Source organism: Trichosurus vulpecula, chromosome 4 (genome assembly GCF_011100635.1).
Source record: "Trichosurus vulpecula isolate mTriVul1 chromosome 4, mTriVul1.pri, whole genome shotgun sequence".
Lineage (NCBI taxonomy): Eukaryota > Metazoa > Chordata > Mammalia > Diprotodontia > Phalangeridae > Trichosurus > Trichosurus vulpecula.
Window position 1 is genome coordinate 94,721,981 of NC_050576.1, and position 10,377 is coordinate 94,732,357.

The 10,377-nt window shown below is 36.0% G+C and overlaps 1 pseudogene; it reads left to right on the forward strand.

Moving 5' to 3' along the window:
• Positions 1-427: 427 nt before the first annotated feature.
• Positions 428-1,110, forward strand: LOC118848888 (annotated as a pseudogene).
• The last annotated feature ends 9,267 nt before the right edge of the window (positions 1,111-10,377 follow it).

Consider the following 10,377-nt stretch of genomic DNA (forward strand, 5'->3'; position numbering starts at 1 on the left):
AAAACTATAGTCAATTTCCTTAATGAATATTGATGTAAAATTTTTAAACAAAATACTAGTAAGGAGATTATAGCACTGTATCACAACATCATATACTATGACCAAGTGGGATTTATACCCAAAATAAAGGGATCATTCAATATTAGAAAAACTATCAGTATAATTGACCATATCAATAACAAAAAATATTATATGAATAGATACAGAAAAAGGTATTTTTTTTAACAAAATAAATATCTATTCCTATTAAAAACACTACAAAGCATATGGAACACTTCAAGAAATGGGGCTTTAGCCGTTTTTTCAGTCGGTGGCCGGCGCTAGCGTGTTCACACGCTGCGCTGCTTCCCTACCCTGCACTAAGTTCCTCCGTGGCCGCCGCCTCTTCCTCCTCTTCCCGGTCCCTCCCACCGCCATCACCACCACCATGGGCTTCGGAGATCTCAAGACACCTGCGGGCCTGCAGCACCTCAATGACTTCCTAGGGGACAAGAGCTACATCGAAGGGTCTGTGCCGTCCCAGGCTGACATCGCAGTGTTTGAAGCCGTCTCCCGCCCCCCACCTGCCGACCTGTACCATGCTCTCCGTTGGTATAACCACATCAAGTCCTACGAGAAGCAAAAGGCGAACTCGCCAGGAATAAAGAAGGAGTTGGGCAAGTATGGGCCTACTGATATAGAAGATACCACCGGAAGTGGAGCTACAGATAGCAAAGATGATGATGACATTGATCTCTTTGGGTCTGAGGAGGAGGAGGAAAATGAAGGAAGAAGCAAAGAAACTAAGAGAAGAACACCTTGCTCGGTATGAATCAAAGGAATCAAAAAAACCCTGCAATTTTTGCCAAGTCTTCCATCTTACTGGATGTAAAACCTTGGGATGATGAGACAGATATGGCTAAATTGGAGGAATGTGTCTGAAGCTTTCAGGAAGATGGCTTGGTCTGGGGATCTTCTAAACTAGTTCCAGTGGGATATGGCATCGAGAAGCTTCAGATACAACGTGTAGTTGAAGATGATAAAGTTGGGACAGATATGCTAGAGGAACAGATAAATGCCTTTAGAGACTATGTGCAATCTATGGATATTGCTGCCTTCAATAAGATCTAAAACCTAGCATCCTCAAAAATGGCATTTAAATAAAAATATTTGCAAGCAAAAATAAAAAAGGAAATGGGGCTTTAATTAAAATGAGAAGTAGTATCTATCTGAAACCAAGAGCAAGCATTGTTATGAGGATAAACTCAAAGTCTTCCCAATCAGGAAGTGAAGCAAGGATTTGCACTATCACTACTATTCTTCCATATGGTCCTAGAACTGCTAGCTATAGCAATAAGAAAATAAAAAAAAATTAAAGGAATAAAAATAGGCAATGAGGAAATAAAAATATTATTCTTTGAATATCATATGATGATATACTTAAAGAGCCCTAGAGAATCACCTAAAAAATGAATGGAAATAATTAACAACCTCAGCAAAGTTGAAGTATTTAAACCAAAATAAATGACCAGCATTTCTATTTACTACCAACAAAACCCAGAAGGAACAGACAGAAAGAGAAATCCTTTTTAAAGAACTGCAAACAATATAAAAGACTTGAGAGGCTACCTTCCAAGACAAACCCAGAGATTATATAAACATAATTGCAAAACACTTTTCACATAAATAAAGACAGATCTAAACACCTAGAGAAATTAGAATTGTTTGTTGGTAGGCTGATGCAATATAATAAAATTGACAATTCTACCTAAATTAAATTACTTATTCCATTCCATACCAATGAACTTACCAAAGAATTATTATATAGACCTAGAAAAAGTAGTAACAAAATTCATCTTGAAGAAGAAAACATCAAGGATATCATAGGAATCAATGAAGAAAATGTTGAAGAAGAACACCGAGAAGTTCCAGGTTTCAAACTCTATACAAAACAGTAATCATCCAAACATTCTGGTGCTAAGAAATAGAATGATGGATTAGTGGAATTGTTTAGGCACACAATGCACAGTACTAAATGACCATTGCAATCTACTGTTTGATAAAGCCAAAGATCCAAGCTTTTGGGATAAGAACTCAACATTTGGCAATTGCTGGGAAACCTGAAAGCAGTTTGGCAGAAACTAAGCCTTACATTAAGGAAGCTTAATGAATACTTTCACATTAAAAACTCAGTTATCAAGAAATACACCAACATTTAACTTTTAAAATTCAAGTAGAATCAAAAGGATATTTCATTCCAGTCAAACAGTGATCATTTATTGAGTACTTACTATGGAGTGGCCACTAGTTGAGGCCCTGGGAATACAAAGACACAAATAATAAAACATTGCTGGTGTTTGAAGAGCTTGCATCCTATAAGGGAAAAATATGTAAATACATGAAATGTAAAATACAAAATACAGAGAGAAAATAAAAGCTAATTTCAGTGGGAAAGGCATGACCCACTGGTCAGATCAGGGAAGGTCATATGTAGAGCTGGCCCTTAAGCAGAGTTTTGAAGGAAATTAGGGTTTCTAGGAGGTAGAGATAAGGAAAGAGTTAAGGCATGGAGGTGGGAAATAGAATGTCTTATGTGAAGAACATTAAGGTCAGTTTGACTTGATTGTAGTGTGCGCAAAGGGTGCCAATGTAAAATAAGTCTGGAAATCTAGGCTGGTTCCAGGTTGTAAAATTATTGAAATTATCATCTCCATTGGTATAAATTATTTAATAAAATTTTATTTGCATAATTCTTCATGGAATGAAGGATGCCCTAAGGTTTTGTTTTCTTAACAATGCCATTGAAGATAATGTTCTTTATGCTCCTGGTAAGTGGTAGCTGCCTTGATTAAGGTATCCAGTGAAAGATAATGTATATTGTACAAGAAATACCTTAAATAAGTTCAAAGTTTTTCCAATAAGTTAAAGGTAGGGTGGTGATTTTTTTCTACTAAAATCAGTTCTTGCACAGCATTATGATGCATGATGGAGACAGACCCTGAAATTGGAATGAGGATCTAGGTTCTGATACAAGCTTTGTTGCATACCAGCTATGTCATCTTGAGCAAAGCATTGAATTTCTCTGGGCCTCATTTCCTTCTTCTGTGAAATTAGGGGGTTGTATGAGATGATCTTCAGTTTGTCTACCAGCTCCAAATTGATGAGTCTAAGGTCATAGAGTGAGTGCAGTCTCCACTGGTAGCGGAATTCTTCACACTTGTGTAAATCTAGTTCCTGGAAGTATTGCATATTAGAGAAACTAGTGCCATTCAATCTGTAACTTTATATCATGAAGACACTTATTTCTAAATAGATATGCTGTACTAATAATTATATCAATACTGCTTCATATCAACTAATACTGCTATTTTCCTGTCAGAATCTTAATTGTATGAGGTATGACTATAAAACTGCTGCAGTCTAGACAAGAAATCTCAGTCTATCTAGACCTTACATACTTCTCCTTCATGTTTGTTAACCAGCAGTTTGGTTCAGTAGAAACAATAATGGTTCTGGAACCAGAGGACTGGGTTTAAATCCTGCCTCTAATACTTATTACCCATTGAACCCTAGATGAGGCACTTCCATTCTATGGGTCTCCATTTTCTTTTCTATAAAATAGCTCCTCAAATTTCCTTCAACTCTTCATCTATGTGGTGATAACCTCCTTTATGCAACATGTGTCATGGAGCTCTATACCTATAACATTTCCTCCAATGTGTATCAACTCATTTGTCGCTGTAAAGACATCACAAATTCAGAGTATGAGCATTTATTTCAGTAGATAACATAAAACTGTGATTCTTTACTTTTCTTTCTACTTTCTGACACACCACCATAACTCCTGCTTCTGCCAACAAAGGCATCAGGCCACTCACCCCACGTAAGCACATTCTGAAACTCTATGAAAATCAATTTTGTCTAACAGACATCTAGGAAGATGCAGTATACACAATACCCCAATGGTACTGTGATAGAGGGAGGTAGGTAGGTAGATATGGTGTACAGTTGATAGAGCTCTGTACTTGGGCTCTAGAAGACCTGAATTGAAACTCTGACTCAGATACTTATTAGCTGTGTGACAATAGGCAAGTCACATAACCACTGTCTGTCCCATTTTCCCCATCCATAAAATGGTTGTAACTCTAGTCCATATCTACCCATAAGTTTGCTAAAATGGGCCAATCTTATGTAACTGAATGTGGTGATGGAGTCATCATTGCATGTTTTTATTCCAAGTGAAACATGAAGACTTCCCATCTTTCATCCTTTGTTCTATTTCTGTGACCAGCCCATCTATGTTTTTGTTTACTTCTTTGATAACATTCCCTGAAGTACTTCTCTGTCATAATATTTCATTTTTGATGTGTTGTAGCAAGGTGATATCTAGCAATTTAGATAATATCACCACTTTATTATATTGCTACAGTCCAACCCTGAGTAATGAACAACTCTCTGATTATTTAAGAGCTCCTTCATTGTTTTAAAACAATATTTTGTAATTGTATCCTTATCAGTCCCAAATGTGCTGTGCCAATTTTAATCCAAAATATTTTACACATTTTCTAGATACTTTATTGAGATTTTTATTTATATCATTTCATCATCAATTTTATTATTCTCATGCAGAAATGTTGTTTGTTTTCAGATACTGCTATTTCAGCAAAGCTATTAATAGCTGATTCTTTGGAATGTTCTAAGTAAACCATCATGTCACCAGCAAAGAATTTTTTCCTCTTTTTTGTTTATGTTTATATATGTATATTATTCTTCTCATATTCAATCAATCAATCAACCAATATATTAAGTGCTTACTGAATTCTGGGCACTCTGGGAGGTGCTAGAAATACATTGACAAAAATGAAGCATTACCTGTTCTCAAGGAGTTTTCTCTCAATAGTAGAAGAGAATGTGCACAAATAAACATATGCAAAATAAATGCAAGATAAGTTCAAGATAATCATTTTAGGAACAAAAAAAACAGCAGTAGCAGGGAAATTTGGATCAGATTTTTGCAGAAAACAGCATTTGAACTGACCTTTGGAAGATACTAGAGATTCTAAATAATTCATAATGAGGAAGGAGTACATTCCAGGCACCTTGAACAGCTTATACAAAGGCAAAGAAATAGGCAATGGAATGTCATGTATGAGGAACAGCAAAAGATCATTTTGGCTGGGATATAGCATGTGAAGGTAAGTAATAAAATAAAAGTTATGAGAAAATGGGCTGTGAAGGGCTTTAAAAGAAACTTAAAATGCCAGATTTTTAAATGACATTCTCCTCGTGTCCCTGTACCTAAATTTCTGGACTTCAAAACCATTCTGTCTCTACTATTGGCTCATTCTGGGGCCCGAGAACATTTCCTGCAACTCAGCTTACGCTGGAACATCCATCCCCAAGGCCTAACCCCCTTCTTCAGAAACATCCATTTTTGTGGAAGAGCTGAAGCTGACCTACTTTTATTATCCTTCCAGGTTTGTGCAAATTTTCTGGAGTTCAAAAGCATACCCTCTCTACTGCTGGTTCCTCCTAAAACATCCCTCAATGCCTAGGGTCTCCTTGCCCTGGAACAGCATACAACACCTCCAGCCTGCCCACTCTGGAATATTCCTCTGTAAATATGGCCCCATTCTCCTAATAGTGAGTACTCCTTGAAGTTTCCATTTTGTGAAAGGGTATGGACTAGCCTACCTTCATTTTCCTCCTGGTCTTGTTCCTTACTTTATTGACTTCAAAACCACTCCCTCTTCCTCCTATCCCTTATTTTCATTTTCCAGCTCCCATTTATTTACTATTTTCCCTCATGAGGATCAAAATTCCTTGAGAGCAGGGAAGCTTTTTTTTTTGCTTCTATTTATATCCTCAGTGTGCACTTAGCATAACACCTGATATGTAGTAAGCACTTAATAAATGCTTGTTTCATTTCTTCCTTCCAATCAAGCGTATCCGTAGTTATAAAGGTAATAGGGAACAAATGTAATTTATTACATTAGAAAACACACGGTTAAACTTATACTTTAGGAAAATTACATTTCTTCAATTTTAAAAACATTTATATTTAAAGTTTTGTATTCCAAATTCTATCCCCTTCTTCTTCCCCGCCTTTCCCCCTTCCTGTTATGGTAAGCAATTAGATATAGGTTATACGTGTGCAATTATGTAAAACATTTCAATATTAGTCATTTTGTACAAGAATACTAAACAAGTCAAAGAAAGTGAAAAATAGCATGCACCAATCTGTATTCAATCAATATCAGTTCTTTCTCCACAGGTGGATAGTATACATCAACATTAGTCTTTTGGGATTGTCTTGGATCACTGTGTTTCTGAGAATAGCTAAGTCATTCACAGTTCTTCATTGAACAACATTGCTGTTATTGTGTACAATGTTCTCCTGTTTCTGTTCATTTCACTATGCATCAGTTCATATAAATCTTTTCATTTTTTTTGAAATCATTCTCCTTGTCATTTCTTACAGCACAATAATATTCCATTACAATCTGTCACAGCTTGTTTAGCCATTCTCCAATTGGTGAGCATCCTTTTGATTTCTAATTTTAAGTCACCACTGAAAGAGCTGCTAGAAATATTTTTGTATAAATATTTCCTTTTCCCTTTTATGAATGTCTTTGGGAAACAGACCTAGCAATGTACTTCTGTATCAAAGGCTATGCACAGTTTTATAGCCCTTTAGGCATAGTTCCAAATTGCTCTTCAGAATAGTTGGTTCAATTGACAACTCCACTAACACTGCAATAGTGTCCCAGTTTTCCCACATCCTCTTAATCATCCAACATTTTTCTTTTTTGTCATACTAGCCACACTCTGATAGGTGTGAGATGGTGCCTCAGAGTTGTTTTAATTTGTATTTCTTTAATCAAAAGTGATCTAGATCAATTCTTCATCTGCCTATAGACATTTTTGTTTTCTTCATCTGAAAACCATCTGCTCATATCCTTTTTACCATTTATCAGTTGGGGAATGACTTGTATTTTTATAAATTTGATTTGGTTCTCTACAAGCTTGAGAAACAAGACCTTTATTAGAGATACTTGTTGGAAAAAAAATTTCCCCAGCTCCCTGCTTTCCTTCTAATTTTGGTTGCATTGGTTTTGTTTGTGCAATTTTTTAAATTTTATACAATCAAAATGTTCTATTTTTACATTTTGTAATGCTCTCTAGATATTAATGGGTCCTAAATTCTTCCCTTATCCATAAATGTGAATGATAAACTATACCATGGTTTCCTAATTTGCTTAAGGTATCACCCTTTAAGTGTAAATCATGTACCCATTTTGACCTTATCTTGGTATAGAGTATGGGATGTTGGTCTATACTTAGTTTGTGGCATACTGTTTTTCAGTTTTCCCAGTAATTTGTCCTATAGTGAGTTTTTGTTCCAAAAGCTTGGATCTTTGTGTTTAGCAGATACTAGATTACTAAGATCTTTGCCATTATGTAATTTGTATCTATCAATTCCACTGATCCACCATTTTATTTCTTAGCCAGTCCCAATTTGTTTTGATGATTATTTCTTTTTAATACACTGTGAAATATGGCATAGCTGAACCACTTTCTTTCACATTTTTTCATTGATTCCCTTGATATGCTTGAGTTTTTGTTCTTCTATATGAAAATTATTATTTTTTCTAACTCTATAAAATAATTTTTGATAGTTTGATTGCTATAGCACTGAATAAATGGATAAATGTAGGTAGAACTATCATTTTTATTATATTGACTCATTCTCCCTTAATGAGCAATTAATATATTTCCAATTCTTTAGATCTGACTTTATTTGTGTGTAAAGTGTTTTATAATTGTGTTCATATAGTTCCTAAGTTTGTCTTAGCAGGTAGAATCTTGAGTATTTTATATTGTTTACAGTTATTTTAAATGAAATTCCTCTCTCTATCTCTTGCTGCTGGATAGTGTTGTTAGTGTATAGAAATGCTGATGATTTATGTGGGTTTATTTTATATTCTGCAATTTTGCTAAAGTTGTTAATAATTTCAAGTATTTTTTATTTCCATACTTTATTATTTAATATTTCTAGTTTTTAGCATTGATTTCCACAAGATTTTGAGTCACAAATTTTCTCCCCATTTCTATCCTCCCCCCCACTCCAAGAGGGCATATATTCTGATTGCCCCATTCCCCAGTCAACCTTCCCTTCTGTCTCCCCACTCCCTCTCCCACCCATCCCTTTTCCCCTTACTTTCTTGTATGGCAAGATAGATTTCTATGCCCCATTGCCTGCATATCTTATTTCCCAGTTCCTTGGAAAAACAACTTTTTTTTTGATCATCTGCTTTTAAAACTTTGAGTTCCAAATTCTCTCCCCTCTTCCCTTCCCACCCACTCTCCCTAAGAAGGCAAACAATTCAACATAGGCCACACACGTATCATTAAGCAAAACACTCCCATAAACGGTCATGTTGTGAAAGATTATTTTTCTCTCCATCCTGTCCTGTCCCCCTTTATTCAATTTTCTCCCTTGACCCTGTCCCTTTTCAAAATAGTTTGCTTTTGATTAATTCTTCCCCATGTCTGCCCTCCCTTCTATCATTCCCCCCTTTTTTATCCACTTTCCCCTACTTTCATGTGGGGTAAGAAACCCAATTGAGTGTGCATGTTATTCCCTCCTCAAGCCAAATCTGATGAGAGCAAGATTCACTCATTCCCCCTCCCCTGTTCCTTCTTCCCTTCCAATAAACTACTTTTTCTTGCCACTTCTGTGTGAGATAATTTGCCCCATTCCATCTCTCCCTTTCTCCCTCTCTCAATATATTTCTCTCTCATCCCTTAATTTTATTTTATTTTTTATATTTATTTTAGCTATCATACCTTCATATTCAACTCACCCTGTGTCCTCTGTCTATATGTATGTATAGTCCCTTCAACTACCCTAATACTGAGAAAGGTCTCCTGAATTATATACATCATCTTTACATGTAGGAATGAAAGAAAAACAGTTCAACTTTAGTAAGTCCCTTATGATTTCTTTTTCTTGTTTACCTTTTCATGCTCCTCTTGATTCTTGTGTTTGAAAGTCAAATTTTCTATTCAACTCTGGTCTTTTCACTGAGAAAACTTGAAAGTCCTCTATTTTATTTAATATCCATATTTTGCCTTGGAGCATTATACTCAGTTTTGCTAGGTAGGTAGGTGATTCTTGGTTTTAATCCTAGCTCCATTGACCTCCAGGATATCATATTCCAAGCCCTTCAATCCCTTAGTGTGGAAGTTCCTAGATCTTGTGTTATCCTGATTGTGTTTCCACAAAACTCAAATTGTTTCTTTCTGGCTGCTTACAGTATTTTCTCCTTGATCTGGGAGCTCTAGAATTTGGCAACAATATTACTAGGAGTTTTCTTTTGGGGATCTTTTTCAGGAGATAGTCAGTGGTTTCTTTCAATTTCTATTTTACCCTCTGGCTCTAGAATATCAGGGCAGTTCTCCTTGATAATTTCTTGAAAGATGATATCTAAGCTCTTTTAGTGATCATGGCTTTCAGCTAGTCCAATAAGTTTTAAATTATCTCTCCTGGATCTATTTTATAGGTCAGTGGTTTTTCCAATGAGATATTTCACATTGTCTTCCATGTTTTCATTCCTTTGGTTCTGTTTTATAATATCTTGGTGTCTCATAAAGTCACTAGCTTCCACTTGCTCCAATCTAATTTTTAAGTTCATATTTTCTTCAGTAGTCTTTTGGACCTCCTTTTCCATTTGGCTAATTCTGACTTTCAAGGAATTTTTCTCCTCATTGTCTTTTTGGAGCTCTTTTGCCATTTGAGTTAGTCTAATTTTTAAGGTGTTATTTTTGTCAGTATTTTTTTGGGTCTCCTTTAGCAAGTCATTGATTTGTTTTTCATGGTTTTCTCCCATTACTCTCATTTCTCTTCCCAATTTTTCCTCTACTTTTCTTATTTGCTTTTCTAAATCCTTTTTGAGCTCTTCCATGGCCTGAAACCTATTCATATTTTTCTTTTAGGCTTTTGATGTAGGCCCTTTGACTTTGTTAACTTCTTCTGGCTGTATGTTTTGCTCTTCTTTGTCACCAAAAAAAGATTCCAAAGTCTGAGTCTGACTCTGAAACTGTGTCGTTTTTCTCTGCCTGGCCATGTTCCCAGCCAACTACTTGACCCTTGAGCTTTTGGTCAGTGTGACTGCTTGTAGAGTATAGAGTACTTTGTTCCAAGTTTTAGGAGCCAAATGCTTCTGTTTTCTGAGCTACTTCTATGCAGCAAACTCTGCCACACCAGCCCTTCTCCCCCAAGAACTGCTAAGCTTTATCGTGATCCAGATCCAAGCAGGCTCTGCACTCCTGCTCTGATCCACATCTTAATTTCTCCCACCAGGTGTACCTGGGGCCAGAAGCAACCACAACTGA